Source organism: Cardiocondyla obscurior, linkage group LG09, assembly GCF_019399895.1.
Source record: "Cardiocondyla obscurior isolate alpha-2009 linkage group LG09, Cobs3.1, whole genome shotgun sequence".
NCBI lineage: Eukaryota > Metazoa > Arthropoda > Insecta > Hymenoptera > Formicidae > Cardiocondyla > Cardiocondyla obscurior.
The window spans coordinates 5,810,290-5,837,181 of NC_091872.1; the positions used below are offsets into that span (position 1 = coordinate 5,810,290).

General features: G+C 39.7%; 1 protein-coding gene across 5 annotated transcripts in view; it reads left to right on the top strand.

Annotated features, from left to right (window-relative positions):
• Positions 1–26,892, top strand: part of LOC139105385 (uncharacterized) — a 187,817-nt gene that overhangs the window by 36,370 nt on the left and 124,555 nt on the right. For all 5 annotated transcript variants that reach the window (XM_070661458.1, XM_070661456.1, XM_070661457.1 and 2 more), the window contains one exon: positions 25,922–25,983. The gene's annotated coding sequence lies outside the window, so the exon portion shown is untranslated. The remainder of the gene's footprint in view (positions 1–25,921; positions 25,984–26,892) is intronic.

A 26,892-nucleotide genomic window follows, 5' to 3' on the forward strand; every position in this document is an offset into this window, starting at 1 on the left:
TCGCGAGAATATCGACGTTCTCGGAGTACGGCTTTTATGTTTCGATAGACACGTTCGCTATCGGAGCGTCGTGATCCCGCTGAGGTTTGCAAGTTGTTCTGGTGTTACCGGCTGCGATCGAAAGTTACGGGACTACCCGTCGATCGAGGACACGGCGGCTTAATTGGCAAGTTGCCTCCGGCCCGTACCTGATGAAAGAGTTGGTGATGTCTTCACCGTGCTTCGGTCGAAGCGGTAATCGGGTTGAAAAAGATTGCCTACTGTTTTGGAGCACTCAACTTTTAATTGCGCGGTACTTCTAATTGAATTGACTTGGATCGCTTCCAAAATGAGTACTAGATATAGTCCTGATGAGACAATTGCAATCGTATAAAGATAGTCTTTATGTGGCGGCCGCGGAACGTTTTAATAGACCGCTTTCCGATTAGTTTGAAATTTATTTTTCTTATTAATGCAGCCAATCAAACATTTTCACGGTCAGTGAAATAGCACCGAACGAGCACAGCGACCGCATACATTCCTCAGTGTTGCGTTGTCGGTGTGTTATTTTTGTAGTCATTGATTTGTTTATGAACGTTCGAGTTCGCTGATCGTTTGGTACTCGCTCGATGTTCGTTCGCTAAGTGTACTCCACTTTTAGATACATTTGCGAATTCGAGAGTAACGCGCAATTTTCTTTTCACACGGTCGACGCGTCGTTCGTAATTATCTCAATTAACGTAGCGTTGCGTCATTTGTCATTTAGGTATTAATAACATTTCATTTCGAAGACTCGCGTGGAACGTTAAAGGTAATTTTTGTATCGTCAAAGAGAATTTTTTTTTTCAAATATTTGAATATTTTCACGTGTATTTGGGGGACAACTCGGAAATGAAATGGTTGGAAAATTTCGCGACTGCGGCGTTAATATCTTTCACTTTTGCGAGCAGGAATGAAGGAAATAGTGAAAATATCGGTGCCGTAGCAATCGCGATTTTTCGCTGTCCCGTTTACCACGAGTTATTGCTTCCGATAGCGCATCGTCATTGAGGCTCATATTTTTCGCGTTCACGGATGCGCGATTAAAGCCCGAGAAAGCAGACAATGAGCAAGATTTCGGGGTTCTATGTGCCGGCCAGCCGGTTGCGAGGGCCTTGCATAACTTGTACGACGTTAACGTATGGCGGCATAAAGGCGCTTGGACAAACTCCAAAGTCACTGTATAGCCTCGATGCTGATCAATGATCGTTGAAATAATGTAGCACGCAGTCACGCGTTTTATTGTTTGCATAAGGAGATATTTATCGTCCGAATAACTACCGAATAGAACGGGGAGTAAAGTAGCAGTCGGCTAAAATATCGACAACAAATTGAGAACGATGCTTGCAGAATTTTTGCAAACGTTTTTATCAAAGAAAAAATTTATTTCTCTATAATTATCAGTCACATACCTAATCATTAAAAGTCTGTCCTTTATCCCTTTTCATTCATCATAATCGTTAACGCTGAAGAGCTTTGTGTTTCATCAATGATACCGAGAGGACTTATTTTTATGAAATTATCAATTAAGGCTTCTTAGACTTTTTAGACTTCCTATTGTTGTGCATTATAAAGACGACAATGGAAAGACTCGAGAACTTATACGGTCGCCAGTTAAGAAAAGATAACGGCGACTATTAAAAAGTTAACAAATAACAACCTGCCTTAATATTACCTCCATTTTTTTTTCCTCTCCCTCTTCCTTTACTTTACATAAATAATAATGTCTGCCGTTACAAATCAGCGATATCACCCAGGGTGCACTCGTGACCGATCACTTGCGCGCGCTTACGCCCCAATTCCGCGACGCGTATCCTTTGCAGCCTCCGAGTTCCATTGTCGATTTCAAAGCGCGAGTTTACGGCGCCATGGAATCAATAGATGTGGCGGCGTATCCCAATGAAACCGCCACCCCGTGCGCGTGTTGGTTTCTCAACTGTCAACAAACCGGCACGCAACAGGGCGGTGGCGGAATCGAGAAAAATCCGACACGGCACAGTAAATAACAGTAACATTGTTTTATCTGTTTCTATAGACTTCAAATCTCTACAAACGCATCGAATGCACAATCTTCATATCCATTTAAACGTCGTTGGGTTCCGATCTTTTTTTTTTCTATTTTTTTCTTTTTTTTTAAACGTGTCTAGTCCATTTAGTCGTTGCCGCGAGACGTTATCAGCATCGAGAATCGTTTGACACACGAGAACGTTTGCTGAATTTTTTTTACGGCCGCGTGTCATTAACATGCATGCATGAAGTTCGAAAAAGTACGACTGATAATGTATCCGAATGATAAAACTGTCACGACGATAAACAGAATAACTTATATATCTAATCATTTAAAAGCTACACCCGTAAGTGCATTTTTCTATTTTTGTGTTTTTTTGCAAAATTGTGAGTATATAAATTTTTTTAATGCTTTTCACAAACTTATTAAATAATGTACAGCTTATTTAATAAATTTATTATAAAAATAATTCGATTTAGTGACGTGATATTTACCGTTTAGAAAGCGTTCGAGACAATGCGTAAATAAATACATATAATTGAAAAGAGCTGAAGTTCGGCGACCAACTTTGATCAATGATTTATCCGGCTGCAATTTGTAAAATTTTCCTGCGGCACCGACTGCAATTATTTTACGTAATTGCGGTACCATTATTGTTTATTATCACCGTTTCGAAGCCTTGACAATCTGTAATCACGACCGACGGGACAAAAGAGCCTACATTTTAATTACGTATTGCAACCAACGATCAGAGTTATAAACCGCGTTGACCCTAAAGAATATTCATCGTTATTTATTTCTTTCACTTTGTAGAACGTATTTCATATATGAAATGCGCGTAATTTACGGATTAACGTTAAGTTTAATTTCACGGTTTGTGTTTAATGCTGGTATAACATTTTAAAATATTATTGTGTTATAAATTGTTATTAATTCGGCAATTAAAAATAATTATAAATTTACAAATTAAAGAAAAAAAAATTTAATAAAAGAAAAAAAAAGGATTTTTTTTTCTGCGACAAATCAACTTTGAGGTCCAACGAAAATTTGTTCGAACACGCGTCTGGCTTACGAGCAGCAATGTACCGAAAATCGTTATACAACACAACCAATGGTTCTAAATCGCATAGCGAACAACGAATGAGCATGTTTGCTAGTAAGTGCACGCGTATAGTTATCTACCCGCGTGCAAGTGTAATTGCAAGCTACTAATTTCTCATTGCAAAGCAATCCGCGGTTGGTCGATTCGGCTTTGCCTTGTGCAATTAACAACTCTGTAAGCTTTCACCCATTAAGAATGCGAACTTCGCTGATGCGATAATAATCTATTTCACTTATAACTAATAACCTATAATTATACGCGATTAATTATATCGATCGATGATGTTTATTTCTGAGAATTGTTAGCGAGTGTAGGAAATATATAATTGTTAACAATATTGTTAGTTTTTTTTAATGTTTTTTTTAAATTTCTTTCATCTAACATCGACATTACGTGAAATTTCTTTTATCTGAAAACTCGAAGACAAAACGCACTTGTTCGCCGGCAAAGATTTTTGCGAAGGAGGGTGCAGTTTACTAAGAGCACTTCGTCTCTGGGATTTCCAGACTGCGATTAAAAGTGTCCTACTTTACGAGAACCATGTTTCCCATTGTGCTACGATCTTGAGAGCTCACGGATCAATCAGAGTTGCGAGACATTTTCCACGAGCGCCGCGTTATCTGTTCGCATCTATCGCCCAGGGGAGTGCTTATCCCGCCGCGTATCCGTTAATAAATTTAAAGACAAATTCCAGTACGGTTTTCATCACAAACCAAGATCCAACGTCTTTGGACGACAAAAAAAACTTGAAATAGCGAGTAATAAATATTGAAATAAAAATAAAAAATTTCTTAACGCCACCGAGTAGAGTTACGAATTACGAAAGCTCTGGTTAGCATGCTCTAAGTCCTTCATTTTATGAAGTATTTTAAATTGTATAATTTTAGTTCAACAACGTGTTTGTTATTGTCATTACTTCAGCCAGATGTAATTTTCGATTACAATAATCAGCGTGCTTGTTATAGTTGATAATTGATAGCAAGCCGAGTATACCTCGTCAAATTTTTTTTTTCTTTCCAGTCAATATACCGATAAAAATCCATTCGCAAGCTATGGTTAAAATTTAAGGAATTCTGGTGAAATGTGGCATACGCGCGGCCGCCAATTAAAAAATTCAGTTAAATGAATGCTTAACGAGTTTCGTAAAGTAACCGCGTATCGGCGGAGTGCGCGAATACTCATTTCGCTGAAAGCAATTTAAAAAGCTTATACTTTTTAGATAATTTCATCGCTCTTTGTTGGGGCATTTTGTTATTAAAATCGACGCGCGAATTGAAAGTTCCATCGTTGGTGCTGTTAATATCTCGTAGCTACCTTTACCTTTTTATTTTGAAGAAAAAAAAAAGAAAAAGAGCGATCAGGCATGATCTCTGTATTTATTCGATCAATCAGAGGGATACGATCGTTCAATTCATTCCCTGTAACGGCATGTCATCCAATTACAGGTCATGTAAAAAAAAAAAAAAAAAAAAACAGAAATCCGATCAGCGCGAGTACACGGGCGTGCAACGAGCAGTTTTTTGGGCAGTTTACGCAGCCGTTTAAACGCGACATATATTTGAAGCCAACTCAATAAAGATCTCAGCCGTGGTACTACCGCGAGATAAATGCTGCGCCGAAATTACAGTCGCAGCTGACCTCGTCCCGAAAGTGCAATATATTTCGAGGTCTAGCCAACACGTCGAAACGATGTATCCTCTCTCTTTCTCTCTCTCTCTCTGGATACGATTGTGCCGTTACACTGACTACGCCGAAGTAGATATTACATAAACGCGCGAATCAAATTGCTCTGACTTATTTTAAACGCCCGCGGGCCGAGACTTCGAAGGGAGGGGAGACATCCCGCAGTCGTAAAAGAGCTACGTACGTCCTGCGGGAGAGAGCTTATAAGCTATAACAGTAAAAAGTTACTGGCACTTATTGCTGTATAATCCTACGACTGGATCTTCTTCATAATGTATTCGCTATTGCCTCCATTGACTTTTTCTATTATTCCGAGATCCGTGGATAACGCTCCATCGAAAACGTCTTTAGAATCATTGCGGAGGATATCCCGCGAGAAAATATCGTCGCGGACGGAGGAGAGATAATTGCATTCGAAACACCGCAATTAAATTAGCATCGACGGGCCCACGGTGAAACGCGCTCCGATAAGCTGCAAATATGATTTTAAATATCCGCGCGAGCACCGTTACAAAACCGGAGTTCAAATATGTTCGCTGCGTTATGAAAATCCAATCGACTCTTCGATTATGTATGATTTATATATGTACCTTGAGCTTGAAGTCATCTCGCACGAACGCGGTTTTCGCAAAAAGCGTTCCAATCTTGCTAAAAGCTTTCTCAGATTGCTCGATATAAATTGCGCGGTTGTGCACTCGAAATCTCGACAATTATTTTATTACGTGGGGAAATAAGGTACTGCAAGCGCCGGGATTTTTATTTAAAGACGAGAATATCAGAGCTTTCGACTGAATTATCGCGGATTAAGGTTCGATAAAGGAAGTCGCGTACATATATAGGTCATATATCACAATTAATACGACGCAACTCGTTTTAAAAATCTCGTCGGCTGCAAACGTCAAACGAGTGCACTTACGAGTGCACTCGAGGTCACTATCATTGCGCAAGGACTTAAAGTTCGAAATTGATCGTTTTTCGGGATCTGCAAACTTTCCACGGCAAAGTGCTCGTCGATAACGGCAAAAATTTTTCTCGAAACTTCAACTCATGAACGTTTCCTCGAGATTTTTATTCCGCAGTAGATCACAATACTTTCTTACAAGCTTCTACAACTGTTCGTTTGATGTAACCAGCAATTTGCCGACATCTGCGAACGACCCTTCGGCACAATTGCGAATCATAGCGCTAAGTTAACAAAGATATTGATACCGCTTTTATTTTTATCGTAGATATTACGTAAAACATCTGCGTCTGCAAAATTAATCGGCTGTCTGTTAAAGTACGAGAGACCCCATCTGAGGAATTAATAATCGTCTCTGGAGCTTTGACGGTGATATCAATAGGAGCTTAATAAATTAATTTTTATTCTACTTTTATTTTCGATTGCGTTAATTTTTAACCCGTTTATACTTTTCTAATAAAAGTTACCGGGAAACGTGGACCTCGCCTCGGTTGTTCCGCGTGCCTGCGGCCAGTAATGGATATTACACGACGTAGAATCAGATTTAGCTTCACCCTAAATACATTCGGCGGACTTTGACTGCCTCCGTGGAGACCATTCCTGCGAATGTACAGGCTCCCAAGTCGGGAGAAACGACTGCAATAGGGTACCATGTTCCGTGAACGAGTTAGTGCGAAGAGCCCCATACCACTGCCATAACAGTAACTGTACTATACTGTGAAAACGTATAGATTGAAGCGTAGCACAAGGTAGGATATCACAGTATTCGTTGGCCTTCATCGTTTCATCGGCCATTCGCAAATCCTCGATATCGCCAGCGTTCATTGCAAAAAGGTCGCCTCGACTTCGCCGTCTTACGAAAAATAAACAACCAACGCAAAATCTACGATTTACACGATTTTTCGAATAAAAAAATTTTTTTTTTATTTTATATTAAGTTGGAGAATAAAATTTAAAGAACTGAGAAAATTAATTCTATGCGTATACTAAAATTAAAAATATTTTGTCAAATAAAATATTATTTTAAAGACATACAAAAAAAGAAGAGACGTGTTCACAATGAGCTCTTGTTCCATACAGATTTACGTTATCCGATATGCCAGTGTACCCGAGTTGCGCGTATTATTAAGTAGAATTTGCAATTTTAGAAGGGCGAGCAGGTGTGACGTGGAATTTTCAGGTACGAACTTCCATCCGTTAAGTAACTCTCGCGAAATTACACATGCCGGCAGATCCTTACGTACCTCAACCAATTTGGCATGCAACGTTATACTCAATATACCGTATCCGGCTCCTTGAAAGCTGCTTTCCGCTTCGTAACAAGTTCTTGCCCTAACACTGAAATATTTCGAAACTCGCGTTGTTGAACACAAAATCTGTGGCGATTCTAGGAACGCGATCTTTTTGCTCAGTTAAAGCCGTAAGTCTAGAAACGTAAAGGTGGAACATTTTCTTTTACAAAATAACTCAAGTTTTTCGGAAAAAAAAAACGGGAGTCTTATGCGAGTAATTAATTTTTTTTATATAATAATATTGAATAACATATTCGGCAATAAATGTGTAAATAAGTTACGAATTATGTATTAATAAGACGTGGAACTATTTTTCGGGGTGTCTTTCGCTTCGTTTGGCATGATTAATGTTATACAATAGTCTTTATTAAGTTTATTGGCTCGGTTGAATTGCGTGCAACGGTAAAGGCTTTCTCCACAGGTGCTACTATGAACCGACGACGAATGAATAATTCGACACGTGCCGTCTGGGCGCTTGAGAGGCTTTACTCATTTTCTTTGAGCCACCCAGCATCAGGTCGATTCTCGTCGCGAGAGATTTATGAGACCTCACACCGCGGGCTCTCGGATATTTCGAGAACTACGCTTTCCCGAACGTAAATTGAAATGTAAGTTTTATACTGCTTTGCCATTTGCCGCGGAGAATGAAAGGCGTCATTGAAATTTATAAAGTACGAAATCCTATGGCTTGAGAATGGAATTTATGAAATGAACTTTCGTCCGTTCAAGAATAAGGAGTAAACTTCATATAACACGTTATTACAAATAATATTAACACGTTATTAAGCAAATAAATATCCTTATTTTTTTTTTTTTAACCTCGAAATTAATTCATTTATATTACACGTGAATTACGCTGGACAATAAGTTTTAAGCAAAAGAATTTTAATTTATGTACATAATAGAAAAAAAAAAGTTTTAAAATTGTTTTATCTTTCAAACAAAAGTTACAGTTGTTACAAATTTTATTTTTTGTCCATCTAAAAAGTTTTTTTTTTTTCCTTTCATTGGAAAGATACATCGGGTTAGCAAAATCGCAACTGAAGGATGAAGAGTGCGCTAGAGCTGTAAACCCTTCTGCGACCATCGGCCCCTTTTACGAGTAATCCCATGAGCTCTTGACGACTGTTTTTCATTTGAAATCCCACGGCAGATAAAATGCGTATTTATGACAGATACAACGAAAAGCTACGCGCCACTCGGTATTTATGGGACGGGTTCGGCGTACATCCGGGGATGTTACTACTCATAAATCGATAACGATCGTAGCCCATATCGCTCGCGGATCGCTCGGAGGAAAAAATTATCCGCCACGATAGCGAATAGTATACCTGTCGGTTTATCTCTGCCTGTCCGGCTTGCATTATAATCCTATATTACATTGTTACACGCTATCTGCCTTTATTTTCTTTATCCGCGTTGGATAAACTCAAAATCTTGATTTGCATAAAATCAGAAATAAATTGTATAAATTTGAACGCGCATAAATCGAACTTTTTACCAGCTGCAATTAAGCTGCAATTAAGTTCATACTTGAGTGCATGGCAAAGCCGATATAGAATTACATTTCAAAAAAATTACACGTATTACTTTTGTCAATTTTTATTTTGTAAAACATGGTATATTAAAAATTATATTGACTGATACTCGATAGAGATAAAGAAAGCTCTAATATGCTAGGTACTATAAAACTAAATGATTACTAAAACCCTATTGTTCAAGATATTCATTCAGGAATCGGTAAATAAGAATCCCGCTCGATTGTTAACACGCCTCCACTGTATTAAACGAACAAAAGGTGCATTCGTAGAAGCAATCTTCTTCAAGACCTTCGAAAAAGAATCGGAATTTATGAACCAACCGATAAAACGATATTTCATTGTCGGGACTCGTAGTTACGTTGCTCGTCTGATCGCGACAGGTCTCCAAGAATTTACCACTTACCGGTGCTTCCGATTAAAACGTGCAACGCGCCGCTTTAACGAGTTTCATTGAGAAAATTATGCGCGGAAGCGAACCGCTTCTTTGTCCCAGAATTCCCTTTAATTATTTTTATTTCTTTTTTTTTAGTCGCGGCTCTCCGCGCTTCATTAGGAGCGCTTCCGAAAAAAGAACCGCATAATAGCGATTCGATTTAAAGTATACGTAAGTTCCGCGCGCCGAGTGAAATTCAACGGCACAATGAAGCGCGAAACTTGTTCACACGAAGCTCGCGACGGGAAAGTTTTCTTTTAACTCTTCTCCGTCGGGGGTATTTAGACCGGCCGCCCGTTAAAACCAATAATTGTTCTTGTCATTATCAGGCGGGAGGGAGGTAAGAAGATTAATTTAATCCTACGTTCTCTCGCGGGCGAGAGACTTTCTGGTGCCGCGTAAGCGTGGTGTGCGGGGCCATCCTAGCCGGGCGCGCTCTCGCGCGATTCCATTTATGATAAAGTACAAACGGCGAACTGTAAACATATCGGCGCAAGTCCTGAATTTGTAGTTTGCCGGCGCGCGGCCGGAGTAAGAGCAAACGGGCTAAAGTAAATGTAGGTCGACAAAGTATGAAGTTCCATGCCCGGATAAAGCATTTCGCGCTGATCCCACCTCTCGGTAACGGTGAGAAACTGTTTTACGGTACACGATGTATAAATCAAATATTTTAATGCGTATTGCGAGTCGTTAGAAGCGACGACCCAAATGATACAGACCAAGAAGTAAGTGAATTACGCATCGATTCGTCGAACGAGATCTTCAACGAGGAGAGGGTCCTTTCGTTGTTAAATCTACGATCTATTCGCGCGGCTCATAAATAAACGAGATATCTTATGCACGTGCGAGCGGAGCTTGCGAACGTTCGCCTATATCGGGGGATCTGGCTGTCTCGGGTATTACCGCGGACACAAATACGAGTGGATGTTCTTTACGCGCGAGAGCGTGAAATCAAAAAGTCAGATTCACGATACTTCGCGGACTCGTAAATTTTTCCGCGAGCGCCCTGTCCGTTAAAAAGATCACGTTTCCTTCGTTCCTCATTTTGTGGGTTATATTTGACGTTCGCGGAAATAAGCGACGAAAAACAAAGGTCCGACACATCAGCGATATAATTGTAAGAAATAATTCTGTTTGAAACAATTTGCGCGTTATTATGCCTGTGTTAACAAAACTTTCTGTTAAAAGACCAAGTAATCAATTTATAACGCGAGCATGATTACATAATATATGATTTATGATCTTCGTATCTTATAATCATTTTCTTTGATGCTGGAGCGCACGTGAAGAATGTTATTCTATGAAGACATGAAGCAAGAAACTCGCGATATAGATAGACGGCTGAAAAGAGCCGGGAAATTAATGTACGTCCATCTAACTCGCGCCCCTCGTCGGAAATCAATACAATATACAACGTATAAGATCTAAGTGCTCCTTTGTCGTGTCGGATTTCACGTGACGACGCCACTACATCCTCGAGTACTTGTAATATCCGCAACGTACAATAATGGTCTCTAATTACAAACTAATGCTTTCCCTTTCATATCCCATATATCGCTTTTGTCAAATAACTTAATTCTCAATACATTCCTCGATTAAAATTTTGTCCGCAGCGCGAAACCGAAAATCTGTTTCTCGATTAACATACTTTTCATAAAGATTCACCGGTAGAAATTAGGAACGAACCCTTTCCAAACGAGATTGCCTTTCGAATTTATCACGGAAGATTTGTGAAAATAAAACCCGCTTGTTTCATCATGAATCCAGATCGCCATTCTAAATATGCTTCCTCAGTGGTCATATTGAGATCGCGATAAAATTATGGGAAATTTTTTCAACGCACGAACCATTTTTAAATTTTACTCGCAGCCAGGCAGATTTAATTAATTCTGACCTCCGCAACGAAAGCACGCATTCGTACAACGCATGCATAGCTGTAATAAACTCTGTGCCGCTTTCAATTTTGTCGTTTACGGAAAAGGAATATTTTCAAACGCTCGTTATGCATTTATGAAATCCGTCATGGCATCGCGGCGGAGATAACTGGATTTAAGGCAGAACGTAAATTACTTTACCGAAACACGCTCCTCTTTATCAAATCACTGTCCACTTATCCGGTTTTATTTATTTAATAAAATCGAAATTTTAACGTTACACACATTTTTTAAATAAATAATTTCTAGTTCGGGCATATGTTCAATTTTATTTTTTAATGACGTTCGCGAGATGTCCTGTTTCATTTTTTTTTTTTTTTTTAATGTGCTCAATTATTTATTTTAAATACGTTTGAAAAATATGGGAGAATTATTAAATATGGTTTATTTATTCGCGCTCATCTCGACTGCCCAAGTTAATTAACTAATTTAAAATTAATATCTTTTGAACGTGTACGTGACTGTCACGTTGATGCGCAAGAACATAAAATAAAATATTTATTTTAATTATAATTTGCAACATAAATCGTTAGAAAAATTCCAGTTTCACGTTAATAAAGAGTGGCAGATATTGGTCGCGATTCTATTATATCAGTGCAGAAAATAAATAATGCTTTTTCATCTTTTTACCCGCTGCGCTGTACATACATTCTACACGCTATAATATTTATCAAAACGAATTATAATTATATTTCTTATAAATTTATTTTATAATTTATTCTTTAATATTCAGAACTATTTATAGTTTTAAATAAATAATTTTCTAAATAAAACAATACATTTCTTATTTTACAGTTGCTCTACTGTCACCTGGTGCCTCTTTTTGCTTTCGCCTCTTCTTAAGAAAAAGAAAAGAAGCTTCTCCATCGCTTTTTCTTATATATATATTTCTTTCGACGGTTGTAGCAACGATAATTCGACACGTGCGGTTATTATCTACGTCTTCTATGCAATTTTAAATAACCGTAGACGCGGGTTTATTACCTTTAACTTACGCGCTCGATCGCGGCGCTAGCAATGGTCACGCGATAGCTCGGTACCTTTCGCGGCAATTTCACACGTCGCGATCTCTCAAAGAAGATGGCAGACGGCAACAAAGGCTGGAATTCGCGCACCGTCGTCTTGTGGATCGCGAGGCGGTTATTTCTCGCGACGATCGTCAGCTTCACCACGATACGACGCGGTTGAGGTACGTGTTTCGCGTTGGGTTTGAAGTTTTCCACCGATCGAAGGTATTTATCTGATATTCACGGCGTTTCGACAGTCGCCGTCCCGTGTTGGCGCAACGGAAGTCCGCAACACGGTCATTAGTACTTTCTTCGTGTGTTTTCACGGGCCTGCAATTCGCGCACAGTTAATTTCGAGAGCGCAGATAAAAGCCGCGCAATTTTCGTTAATAATACGCGGGTCATCGCCGTTAACAGACTATTCGCGAGTGTCCGCACGCACGCGTGTGTGTGTGTAGTCGCGTTCGCGCGCGTATGTGCGAGTGTGTGCAACAACGGAAGCTGAGAGGAGGAAGCAAAGAGGAGAAAGCAAGCTGACAGAGGCATCAGGCGGCGGCGGAACAACCCAGAGGTAGGCTTGCTCCATTATTTATTAACTATCAATATTTATTAACTGCATAATCAGTCCTACTTTCCTTACGTGCACACAAATTGAATATTTACATATAATTTAACATTCAGATAAATCTACAAAAATTATTAGAAAAATTAATTCAGCATTTTATTTTAATTAGTATCATTGTGCAATTGGTTCGCTGAGAATGGCTCGAAGCTGAGCCAAAAACGCGCGAATTAATAATTTAATTACACCGCAATTTAAAATTCGCTCGTTATAATAATACAATAATGTGCATTAATTTTTTTTTAAATTTATGCCTACTTCGTATTCTCCGTCTAATACCGCGACTTAAATAAATTACAACGCTCACAAAATTTAAACGTAAGACGTATTTTGAGACGCGTCGCTTCAAAGTTTATTCCAATTTATAGTCATGGGTTATATTGCGCCACGGTAATTACGACACATTAATTTATTCCCTCACTTCCCCTGAAAGTCTCGAGATGTCAAAACGTCACGCATAATAATATAGTGTAAAATTCCGCGTCGAGGAATGGCTCGAGCTTAACTTTCGCGAAATGGCAATCCGCTTACGTACTCTAATTACGAAACACGTGCGATCACATTAGATTTCTTAGCGCCCGTTTTCCGACAGCATAACCGTGCTCGGTACTTGCCGTTACATAAAGAAGGACGGCATAAATTCTACTCTCCGGAACACTAAAGCTGCGTTTGTGATTGCTCCTGAGACGGCGGCGGTGTCTCGGTTCATAAAAAAAACTTTTCTCAAGAACGTCGCGATGTACATTCACTAAGAAGAAAAGCTCTGAATGTTAAAAAGTTAGTAAGATCATGCGAATAAATTGCGAGCGGCTTCTCGCTTTTAATTCTCCATCGGGGATATCAAACGCGAGCGTATTATAAATTCCCTATCTAACATTTGCCTATAAATGTTTGTTAAAATAAAATCTACTCATTTACGTACGATGTTATAGTAACTAAAAATTCTAATTGCAGCCAGGATATTAAAACGAATATCAAAACGGTAACAAAAAAAAATTTACACACGCGAGCAAATTGAATTTAACATGTTTAATGCTGATAAAAAAATTAAATTAGGCTATAAATTCAAAAATGTTAGGAAAAAGTTATATATTTAAGTAATTAAATTTAATAAACCTACGTATGCGATATGAGAGACAGGGAAAGAAAGGGAGGAAGAGCTCATAGATGAGATTTAATGTTTGAAATAATGTGAGTGGTAAAGGCAAGCCTCTAAAGGTCTTAAAACAGCTTTGAATTCTAAAGTCTCTTAGTAGCACTTAGGTGCTGCCTATTGGCAAGTACGCAGTCTCGAGCACGTCAGTAATTTATTAACATCAAGTCGCGGGACTTACAAGCGAAACCGGTCAAACAGAATAACCAAATCAAAGTTCCTTTCGGAAAAAAAAGTAAGAAAAGAGAAAAAAGAAAAGGAAATAGCGATGCCACTGGGCGGAGAAGCATTGTGGCGCGAGAGAATAGACGTAGGCAACATCGTCCGTAACATTCGTCTTGCAGTGACAAGGCAGCAAATTGCTTTTGAGAGCGTTAAATTAATGCCCGCGGCATACAGACCCTGCGTGGTCACGAATCTACGTAAGAAGATGTTCTGTCCGGACACGCATATCGATCTCGAGCACGCTCGCGAATATATTGCTACTTGAACAGATGCAACGCGCAAGAAACCGTACCGCTAATATAATAAAAATAATACCACCGTTTTATGTGTGCAATGTTTGAAAATATCCTCTCCTTTAAGAGAGAGTAAAATAATTTTATCTTTAAATATATACGTATTAGAAACGGCGCTTTTTATTTGGAAAAGTAATTCAGCGGGTAATAAAGTCCTTTATATATTTTTTTTATTATCACTTTTTAATTCAACCAAGTTCGAGTTATAATTAATAAATCGTTTCGAGAGGAATTAGATAAAGTGCGATTAATATTCATTTTTCAAGAGCGCCACATAGAGTACTAAACATTCTACGCATCCGCCCCTTCTTTCCTCTCATCTGCCTTCGAAAAGTTTTCCCGGCCTCGCGATAAAGATTTTCATAATGTAAAACATCTCTCTTGTATATAACATCTCGTTGGAAACGAAGACTTATATTCCCCTTGGCTCGATAAAAGATGAACCATCCGCCAGTGCGCTTGTCGTCTTCGCAACGAGCGCAGCGCAATATCTATCCAGCAATATTCACATATCGATATATGCTAAAGTACTCTTATATTCGGGCACGAATACTCTGTAATCTCAACGAGAATTGACTGTCGTTATAGTTTCATGGCGCGGCGGATAAAACAGCTGACCGTAAAAAGAAAAGAATTCGCGTTAAAGTATTTCGGAGATAGATAAAATTTACGATAACACATATGTCGTCAAAGTTAATATTTTATTTATTTCGGGTTTTATGTACGACGTTATTTCGACAGACGCGTGAATTTAGCGCTTTTTCCCTCATTTTTTTTTTTTGTTTTAAATTATTTTGCATCTTTTTCAATATGCATAAGCAAGTGAAGTGGAATAATACCATACATCTCCGATATTCTTTTTTCGACCACGAGCCGACAATTCTTCTTCTCGCGATTAACTTGGACGACCGATATGAGGCTGATATCAGTATGTAAAGCATGGTGTTTCTGCGTGTAGTAAGATTTCCCGGAGGACCCGTGGTTCATCCACGCCAGGTGACTGTGTCCTCTCGTTCCGGAGAAACTTTATTTTTAAAGTCGCGTACGAACTCTCTCTATGCATCTCTCTCTAACCACCGCGACCACTACATCACGCAGTTCACTTCCGTTTAAACATTAAGGAAGATTGCATCCGCAATAGATTAGAAAGTTTCGAGGTGGAGATGAGCTGCTTAAATTTACGACGCCCACGGTTGTTTCATTAAGTAGTAATTTCTATTTACAATATAATTTATATTTTTTAATTCGCGAAATATTTTAATAGTAAAAAAGACGATTTATTTTAAGCGTGAAACGAGGTGGATATGAATTGCGCGATTTTTTTTATATTAATATTTATCTCAAACAAAAAAAAATTTTACTTTAATAATATTATGTATAACGTTGTTAGAATATTCCTGATTACCTACCGCGGCGAAATCTTCGAGTTACCTACGCGTTTTTCGTCGCGTACTAGTCCACCGCGCGTATTGACCTATCTTAACGCGCGCTCGAGTGCGGGCCCGCTGGCCGTCGGTCGCAGTGGTCAGCTGTATGAGCCCGTGTTTACCTCGAGCAGCAGCTACGCGCTGTAAGGTGTTTCGAGATCGTCCATACATATGATCCGCGCGGCCCGCGCCGTTCGTTTTGCTTACCGCGTTCGTCTCGCTCCCCTCGCTCGACCTATTCGCGCTGCTCGTATTCCGACGAAAGATACCCGAAGAAAAAACGACTTTATAAATATTCTACACATGAAACACATATATTTTACAATATAAAATCAAGCGCACGATACATAAAATGTGAGAACGTACGGATGGGACGCGAGGAATTAAAATCACTGTACGAAGCAATTTTAATTTAATCACCCTACGCGAAGTATTCAGCTTCGGAAATATTGTCCGCGTACGGATCATTGATCGCAGAAGCTAAATTGAATCGACCGAGAGCTTTTTCACCAAACACGACTTACTTTTCATTCGCGTATATATGCCATGGGAGCTCTGCTGCTACGTGAGCAGGCATTACCAATTTTAATCGAAAGCCGAATGGAGTTGGCGGCAGTTACGGATTAAGAAATCGTTCTTTCTGATTTTTCACAACTTTTCGGCGTACCTTTTTCGTAAGATACAGAGGCACTTAACTCTAGATCGGCCACTTTTGCGGAAGCTCTTAAGCGGCATCGTATACGGAACACGTTTCACTGTAACACGTTCTCGACGAACGAACATCGCGCGAATGCGGTACACACTAAAATCTCGCGCTATTGGGATTCAACGCGGCAGCGAGAGACGGCGACTGTAATCGAGTACGCGTTGAAGAGAATCTAGAACGATGGCGGCGGTGGCGACGAGGATACGGAATATCCCTCTCGATTTTCATGTTGCTCCGGCTGTCGCTTCACTTGCATCTCGCGGACGATCGACTCTCGGTCGCGTTGTCGCCGTGCTTAATTTGAAACCACGCGAAATTACACGGATTATGATTACAGTCGGGCAACACCGTCATCTCTAACGACTCGGAACATTACCGTCCTTCGTCCATACATTGCTCGAACTACAGCGTCATAAACGCGTATCTGTCGTCAAATTTTTTAATATTTTTTTATTTTTAATAACCGCGTTAGGTATGAATAGACTTCGGTAATTGCGCTCTTCACTACTTAAAATAACGCTCGAAAAGAATCTATCTAAATACGGAACGCTTATAAAAATGCTAATATTCTTTTTCGGGTAATGTAGCGATAAAAGTGTTTTTATTTTTATTTTTTTTTTTCCTCGACAATGAAAGCATTCTCTGGTGCACGACGTGATTGCGACGAGGTCCTTTTATCTTTTTTAATTATATTTTAGTTACCTAGTTAAATCAAAGTCTCTCGGTTTAAAATAAATAAAAATTGATTTTATACGTTTACCTTTGGAATTTTTAGTAACAATTCAATATGGATTTATTTTATTTCTGTATGGGCGAGAATATAAACTGATGGAAGAATGTTGTTTCATTTAAATGTTGTGAAATATTATATTTGCATGATTTTAACGCTCTGTGGACGTCTATTTCCTTTTTAAACTTTTTTAAACGCCAGCGCAACGTAATCTGCAATTCAACGACTTTTATCAAGATAAATGATTTCGAAGATAAAAAGAGATAAATAGTCATTTCGATACAAACGTTTCAAAAGCGCGGACAACTTCCAAAAAGCTTTTCAGGTAGCGAGAAACGACAGTTTTATTATCTTTCGCGTATTAATTAATTTATTATTCGATTAACACATCCGACATGTGAAGGAAATGCGTTTCGAGCGCAGCATGCATGCGCACGTCAATTCTCATAATTTCACCGTAATACGTGTGCATTAAAGAAGCTCCGAGGAGATTAAAAAGCACGCCCTAAACTATCTTTCCGTGTAATAAATCCGATTTCTAATCGAGGACAGTTGGCTGGAAAAATTTCCTTTCCCCTTCGAGCCGGCGTCCGCCGGCCATATTTTCCGCAGTTCGTAAAAAGATGCGCGAAACGAATTTTTCTACTTTCCTCCACCCATCTTTTTTTCTACTCCCCCACAAAATCTTGATCCCCCATGCGTTCATCTCCGCGCAGACCGGTGAAACTAAATTACGTATTTTCGAGCGCGCCGCCGCTGTCGTCGCCGCCCAGAAACTTTTCCATTTTAAATAAGAATAAATTCAGATCCAGAGTTCCTCGGCTTTTGCGGGAGAGACTCGCGGCAATGGGACACTCTCCGGCTACTTCTTTCCCTTAGATTCGAAGAGAGAGCCGGGCTCTCTCTCTCTCTCTCTCTCATCTCATGGCGCGTTATATCGCGGTGCGAGGGAGCGGATCTCGCGCCGTCACCTGCATATGAATTTTACGGGGCGCGGCTCAAAGTAGATTTTCCACTTACTGCTCCTCCGCGCCGCGGTTACGCACCGCGATAATTCCGAGGAAAAATGTCTTGTAGCGATTTCTCACGATTTTATTTTGCCGCCAGTTTACTGCCACTTTCTATCGTCGCTCTCCCCCGCCAACGCTCCCGCGCGCCGACATTTGCGTCGAAAGAGAACAATTGCGATTATTGCCACAATATCGAGATCGCTTGACGCTAGAAAACACGCGACGATACGCAGCACAGCGTATTTCGATTCAATTTAGACGCCGGAATTTATCAATAGCCGCAAAAATAATTATAATGCGCTGTGCAATCTCTTAAAATAAGACGCGCGGGGTGGTAGATCCCAGATCTATTTTATCCGCGAAGGAATCTAGATGTATTATGAGAAGACGGTTGGTTTTCTGAGAGTAGAAGGTACTATTTTGCTGGTGAAACTTGCCGGCATTTATATCGTGAGAAACGTGACTGGTTGCGTCTTCAATTCGACTTTGCCGGGACTTCGGCGCGGTATCTCGGTTCCGCGCGAGATACATGAGATCACGAGTCTGCAAGAACAGTCTTATCTTTGAAGATTTGATTTCGAGATAAAGAAGCGGCGTCGTAGATCTACAGACTTCGAGAACGAGGATCTCGCGCGGATCTCGAAAAGAAAAGCCACCCCCGTGATCCCCTGCGGAAAACCGTCGCTCGAGTAAACTTTCTCCCCGTCTTTCTTTGCGTCTCGTCTAGCTTCTTTACGGCGGCAACGAATCTCGTGTCCGAGAGAGGAAAAAAAGATGGTACGCGGTGCAGTTTTACGGTCGATCCGGCGCGTTTTTCCCATCAGAAATGAGGTGAGGGTGACTTTCGAGTGATCGTTACGGATTGTTCAAGTTTTTTACTCGTTGCAAGCGAGGACCTCTTTCTCTCGTCGGGACTTTGTCCGCGTGAAAGGGAACGAAAATCCCGTGCTACTAACGGAGTATCGTTCGCATTCGTTGCAACGAACTCCGATCGATCGCTGTAAAAAGGCTCGACCGGCGTACTCACATTCATCTTTCTTTTCGGTGCCTACTCTTCTGCTGATCACGTAGCGATCGCATTCGTAGCGTAGAGAAGAAAATTGGAAAGCGATATCCAACACCGATCGAATTTGTCCGTTTGTAACAGAGCAAAGTAGAGAGAGTATTAAAGTAGAAACTTATTGTGTTAAATATAATTAAATGAAATAAAATTTAATAAAAATTTTATCTTTCAAAAATATCGAGGGGGCGGTAAATTGCAGCCAACTCTCCGGGAGATAGTGATAAATTTTTATTTCACAATTTTAGAAGATAGAAAATTTCATAAACTTATCCCTGTCAATAAAAGTCTATTACGTTGATAATATAAAGTCTTTAATGTAAGATAATAAATGCTTAATATTTCTGGATGAGTAGATTACTACGCGATTAATTTACTATCTAAAGATTCTGAAGCGTAAAAGTCTTTACGAAGTATATTGCAGTTAATATAACGTTATTTCACAACTCGAGAAGAAAATGAGAAATTTATAGTGTATTACTTTAGTTTTAAAATTTCGTGTTTCAGTTATTAAAAAAAAACTTTAACTTTTTTTTTTTTTAATTTAAAACACGTTGCTCGAAGAAAGCAAATGATACTATTTGCTTTAAAGCGTTCCCCTTTAAGAGCCTAACTTGCGGTATCGTACCCCAAATTCCGCAGTACCTTTCTGCACTCTGGCCTTCGGCATTCTTGTGTTATAAGGGCACGCTACATGTTTTGCAGTCATGTCATTTAATTGAAACTAATAAAGCGAAATAACTCGGCCGAACAATAAATATCGACAGACCGGCGGATAACCCATGCACGCAAATAGATTTTTATGTGTTCTTGCGTACAATGGACAACAAAGTTGATTGATATATTTTAATTGATTTTTATTTTCAAACATCGGTTTTAAGAAAATGGAACGTTGTTGCGCGTCAAAAATGATTTTTTTCTCCTTTATTAGCTTAAAATAATAATTATCAAGCAAAATGGGATTTAAGAATATTCGAATGCAAAACTTCGCGTTGAAGGATGCCTTTTTTCGGATAGCCATATCTATAATTGTGACATATATTAGATATGATATATCGGCTAATTGTTCGAAATTAGTAGAAATTATGTCGAAGTTTCCAATATAATTTCTGATCGGGAAGACGCCTGTAGCGGCATCGCATAAGTTTTCGCATTCGAGAAAAATATCTCTCACCCAATGCCGTCGACGTCACAACGAAAATGTATTTTGTGGACGCAATTTATTTCGATTGTGGAGAGACTCCTTCGAAGCTGAAATATGAAAACTTCTGCCGCGTCGGAACTGCGGCACTCTCGAAAGAGGGAGATTGCTCTACAGAGCGATCAAGATATAGTTTTGCAGCATTTATTGCATTCCTCGAAAATAAAAGAATAAAATTTACAATACGTTTTAGGATTTCTTTTTTCCGGGATATAAGTAAAAACAAAATCAAGTGTAGGTGCCGTTAGATCTTGAATTATCTCGTTCAACAGTTTTACCAAAGTTCGTTTTACTAGATTAAACAGATATCTCCGGTACGCGACTTTAATATTAATTTCTGATTTCTTTAAGATAGAGCTTCGACGAATCTTATCGGTCCCGCTGTTTACGGGCAAATACTAAAACTATCCAACTCGAAAATATAAAAAGATAAAAAGGCAGTAGATAAAAAGGAAACGGCGAGTCCAAGGGAGCGATACCGCCGAGCGTGTCGCCCGATTTTTCATAGCGCTTGCTGCTGACTTTCCTAGTTTCTGCGACGCGCGATGATAATCGCGGCGCTATCGCGGGGAATGAAAACCGGCTGGACACATTGTCTCGGTTGGAATGCGAATTATTGTGTGTGGGTGTAATATAGAGCTAGCTTTCTTGCGCCGAGCGCAACGATATCAGAGCGCGAGTTCATCTGCGTTCCGCTCTCCCTCGGAAATTCCGGTAAATATCTCGTGCGAGACGCGACAGCGGCGACCGTGCGTTGCATACGAAAGGGCCGTATTACGTACTAACATTACCGCCGGTCTTTCGAGAAACAGATTATGCGAGGACGAACGGAACAATAGGAAGCGCGCACTTCCGCGACGTATGAAGTGCCGTACGCCGGAAAAAAAATATACAACCCCCGCGAGAAACCAAGCGCCACGTGGCTTACGCGTGACGCCACCATCCTGTCGTGTTTCCATTTTCACGCACGCCATAAATTTTTGATACACCGTCGGAATAAAGCGCGCGGGATGTTACTGCCGCAGCTGGGCACTCTGCGGTATATTTTAAATTATTTTTTTCTTTTTTTTAAAACTGGCTAAGAATTAAGACAAATATTGTAAAGCACGTGAAACTGATTGCGGAAACGAGAATTTTAGTGGAGCAGGCTTACTAATAATTTTCTGTTTAACGGATTTAATATAATATTATTCGTATGGTATTATTAAATGCGAGAAAATGCAAGAATAATTCGTACTTAGTGGATTATGTGGTGAATCGCTTCCGGTGTTTTGCGGATACTGATCAACAAAAAAGCGACAGCGGATAATTTATCTTGAAATATCTTTTCATACGCGATAGTTTCGTGTAACTGGCGAATGTATTACAGATGGATAATTACATCGCCTTTTAGTTAAATGATGTACAACTTAAATCAGATAGTCCGCACGCGGGAGTGAAACTTGCGGAATTCACAACGAAATTACTTCCACGATGAACGTCCGTTATCGAAATTTCATCGTCAGTTGAATATAAGTAGACAAAAAAAGACCAAGAGCGAAGAGCTTTTAAATTAACCAATCGCGCAATTTTATTTGCCGATAATTGCCTAGTGAATAGTGCAGGCAAGCGAGAGAAAAGGTGCTTTTAAATTCTGCTAATTACTGAAGCCCATCCTCTTCTCCGTTCCAGTGCGAAATAATATAGAATCGTAAAAAAATCTGTGTCACCAAGTATTGAAATATGCAGCGAGCGGCATCGACACCTTTCTATACGCGCACGATTGCTCCTAAATTTGATTAACACTACCAGTCGTTAACTAAATGATCCTTCCGTACTCCCTTTCATTTATTTATCACGAATTCATAACCGATGAGTACGTCTTCGTTCAACGCGGTATTCGTTGATTAGAGACTCGCAATTTGTTGCCGAAAATAATTAAATGTAAAACAGTCTTTGTTTAACGTGGAATAAGTAAAAAGTGAATGACGGGAGCGAAACGCGCTCTTTGTAACGTCTAGCGGTTTAAAAATAAATTAATATCGCGTCGTGCTTATAAAAAAAAACTGTCAAACGGATTAATTAAACAAAATGTTCATACTCGGGTGCCGAGAATGTTCGGAAAAAAAAAAAAAAAATTCAAGGGATGCTTTCGACGGCGTTTCAATATGATTCGTTTTTAAATCGAGCCCGTCCATACGTCGTTCCGCTCCCGCCGGGGAAAACCCGGAGGATCCAACGCGATTTGATTGATTGCACCCGGCGTATCTACGGGAAACTCGCGGCGACACGTACGATGATACGATATGCAAATGTGACACGCGTGACACGTCGTGACGCATTACGTAAAAATAGGTTAATCCATTACATAGCGCCGGCCGATGGACAGGAATAAGCCTGATATTTTTCCCGGGGCCGGCAGCGCCGTGTAACAGGCTATTTCCTCCGCGAGCGTTACGAGATTTTATGGGTTAGCGAGAAGCGAACGTGTACGGCACCCTAAATTCTTTCTAGGATACTCCGCGAGTCGCGGATAAAAACGGACGGATGAAACCGGGGGCTTTAGGGTGCGTGAGATATTTGGTTGACGTGAAATGGAAAAAAATGCTTCCTGTGCGGGCTCTCGTCTGTCAACTAGTCTTGCTCGTTCAATCCCTATCATCTGGCGATTTCCGTTTTGAGAGTAATGGATTTAAGTTCGCTTTTAAAATTATCACTTTTTAATTCGCGCACGAGCTGAGCTCTAATATGTCATATGCGTTCAATTTAACTTACGTAAACAATATTCAATATTTTTTTTTTCTTTTTAGATAATAATAATAGAAGATAAAGCGGTATAAAGTGAAAAGCTACAGCAGGTAATTGATTAGGTTACCAAGGAAATATTTTGAAAACAGGGAAAAGTGCTTGTGAAAATCTTATTGAAATGGAAAGTCTGCTTCTGATAAGAAAATATTTCTGCTCTGAAAATGGCGTGTATCGCTATCCGCGACATAAAAAGGAAGAGAAAACACGAGGAAGGAAAGTAACCAGTCAATTTTTCCGCATCATATAACGATAACAGGTATTTTTGCCGCAACAAGGGAGAGAAAGACGGGAAGGGAACGAAAAGAATTTGTTGTTTTAACTTCGCACCGTGAAGATTGATACAGCTCGAGCATCAAACTTTGGTTTCACCGGGCCTTTCGTGCTCACCGAAACGAAATGTTGAATTCCGATCGTCCCATTCGAGCCCTGCCTCAACTTTTCATCTCGAAATGTCGTTTAAATCGCCCTGAAAATTGCGCAATATTTCCGTCACCGCGAAGCTATGAATTTCTAACGAACGGTTTGTCCCAACAACATATAATAGAATCTATTACCTATATCAATACTTCAATAGTACATTGATGACGGCTGATTACGCCCATCTCCGGTGCTTGTCTCTTACAAGATAACACTAAATTGCGACAACTGTAAATACGATTTTTAAACATACTTAAAATAATTGCGCGGTACACAAAATATTGCAGAAATAAATCAAACGACGATAGTTCTCGCTACTTTTACTCGTTTAAATTTACTGAGTTTTTACAGTATAACCTTCCGTCTATTATAGTTGGCAATTTGCATGCGTCAATTTTTTTTTTTCTTTTTTTTATGGCCCCGTCTTGTTTTCTCGAGTTCGATTTTCCCGTTTTCTCTCAGCCTTGAAAGAACACAGAGGGGCGCACGTTAGAAAGCCCTAGTCGCAAATTATTATGCAAACAGGGGGTACGTTGTCGGCTCGTTACGTGCCATTATGGCAACGTGAGTGGTTGGTGGAAAGGCATAAGAGACCCTTCCGCTTACAAACTTAAACGGGCTTGCCGTACCCCAATTAACGCACCGCCGCAATCGCCCATCGTCTCGCTTGGCTCTTAATATGCAAAAGATTCGACTGGTACACCGGTGGTAACACGGTAGAACGATACGCTACGGCAAATCGTCGCGGCTTTAAATTTTTGTGCAGCCCATTCATCGTCAAAAAACGCCATTTATAATCAGTGCTCGCGCGCACGCACAACGAGTAAAAACAACGCGGAAGGGAAAAAAAATTAACGATTATCGAGCTAAATGAGATTAATTGCCCGGTGGACGGGGTGTATCGCGCATCACCTACCATCGTGAGAGATGCATCGCGTGCCTAATTGAGCATCGAGAACGTCGTTCGAACGGCCGAGCGCGTTTGATGTATTAATCGCGTTAAGACACGCGGCGGTGATCGCCCGTCGTTATTATGTTCGAGTTACGTTGTGCGCGCAACACGTAGCGATCACGGTTTTATTAAATTATTTTATTATTTATTTTATTATTTTCTTTATTATTTCCTTTATTATTTTTTATATATATTTTTTATATTACGCTACACATTCTCGACTTGTCGTTTCGTCTGAAGGCGCACGTCAGCCACGAAGTTGTCAGTCTGGCTTCGTTTCGTTTTGCTGTCGAGATGACTACGCCGCCATCGTTCATTCGATTCACACGCGATCGGATCCGCGAGCGAGTTTCGGGGGTGTTGCATCGACCTCGGGTATGTGCGATCGCGCGTGACGTTCCGCTAATCGGCGGTGTGCGCGTTGCGTCCGACACGAGTCGTCCCTTATCACGCTCGCTGCGCTTATCAGGGCGTTCCGCCGTGGTGTGTTTGCCAGGGCGCATCCGGAGTGTCGGAGTAAGGTGCCAATTAGACGATAATTAACAACACTCGTTCCGCACCCGTACCGCATTCCGCAAATCTTAATGACGATGGTTGTAATGTCGTTATCGCGCCGTTGGAAGTTAAGCACTTAGGGCTTCGAGCGGTGAATAGCTATTCTAGTTACAAAATATTTCACGTTTCTATATTGTTTCCATCGACGTAGAAATGTTTACGATAATTTGCCTGCGCGTTTCGTGCCTCATTATTCCAGTCTCTCTGCCGGGGATGGCTCTCGCAAAGCGTGTTTTTTGGATTTTCGCAGCGATTCTTGCAAAGTTCCAAACGTGACGTCACCGCCGGCGCTTTGGCGTGTAGTTGCGATTCGAATTTTTCATGCGCGGAAACGTATTGAACGCGCGTAACGAATGTGAATGCTGGCGAACGCCAGGGGCGAGCAATCGTTGAGTTATGTTGCGCCTCGGTTTGTTTGTTTTTTTCAAAACGAATCGCGCGTACGATAAGTTCAAGCGACGTTGCGTAAGTCAGTAATTAGCGCGAACGATTATAAGCCGCGTTTTTCTCCGATTGCTTCGAAGGAACGGTGCGATCGCGTCAACTGCGCGCGGATTGACAAACATTTGTAATTTATTAATTTCTCGTGTTCTCCTTTCAATCATATCCTCGCCCGTAATAATTTAACGTTATTGCACTCTGACAAATATTAACATTATTAATATTATCGTATAAACGCAACGGCGAACCTTACATTTTTAATTATTTAAGTAATTACCGCTGACTACTTGCTTGCGGAGAAAAATTTACTTACGTGTCTTTGATAATTGCTTAAGTTTAAAAATTATGTAAATTTGGTTTCAGATTAACCTACGGCCTCGACTATCGCAGTTGTCTTTCTTTCTCTTCCGTTTAACGTCATTATGGTGAGTAACGAAAGTTGTAATACGTATCTAAACAAAAAAGCTGTGCTTTTGTACATTTTAAATAAAATTTTAATTCAAACATTAATTAATTAATTGCAGTTAAAAATTTTGAAATAGGTTTTTAAACAACTTTTAAATGAGTAATATTAATACCGATGAAAAATTAACGTACTTGTAATTAAAATTTATTATATAATTTGTATATCGTGACGACCGTTTATCGCAAAATTAAAATTTCTATGCATTTTAATTCTGTTAACAATTGCACGCGACAAAGGTTCCAAATGCATTGTTAACTCTTGCAAACTATTGTAATGATTTTTCTATTTACGATTTTTTTCCATACTTTTTTTTTATTCCAACTTTGTATGCAGACATACAATTCGCTAACGATAGGTGATCCGCAAAAATCATTCGAAAATACAAAAGAGTTTACAGCGGTAGGCATTTATCTTTTTTTTTTATTATTTTTTTTGTTTTTTTCTTTTTTTTTTTAATTTTTGATATTCCATTGTAAGCCTGCGCAAACCGACCGCGGACCTGTTCTATTGTCACAATATCGGTTTGTCTTGTCGATTATTATTTCGTGTTTGAATGCGATAGACAGGAATTTACGAAAGATAGAGAACTGTAATAAAACTGGTATTAAATTTTATAATACTTTTTTTTGGAGTTGTATTTAAAGGAATTATCCGTTGTATAGGCTAGTTATAAAAACAAGTGATATATTTAAAAAAAAACATTAAAAAAATATGCATACAAAGTGTAAATATGCATGGTAGAGATTTAAAAACGGTATTTAAAAAATGTGTATATTACGGAAATGTGAGATAGGAAAGCGCGACGGATAAAGAAAAAGCACACACATTGAATAGTTAAATCGGCACGGTAAAATAAGAATTAATTAAA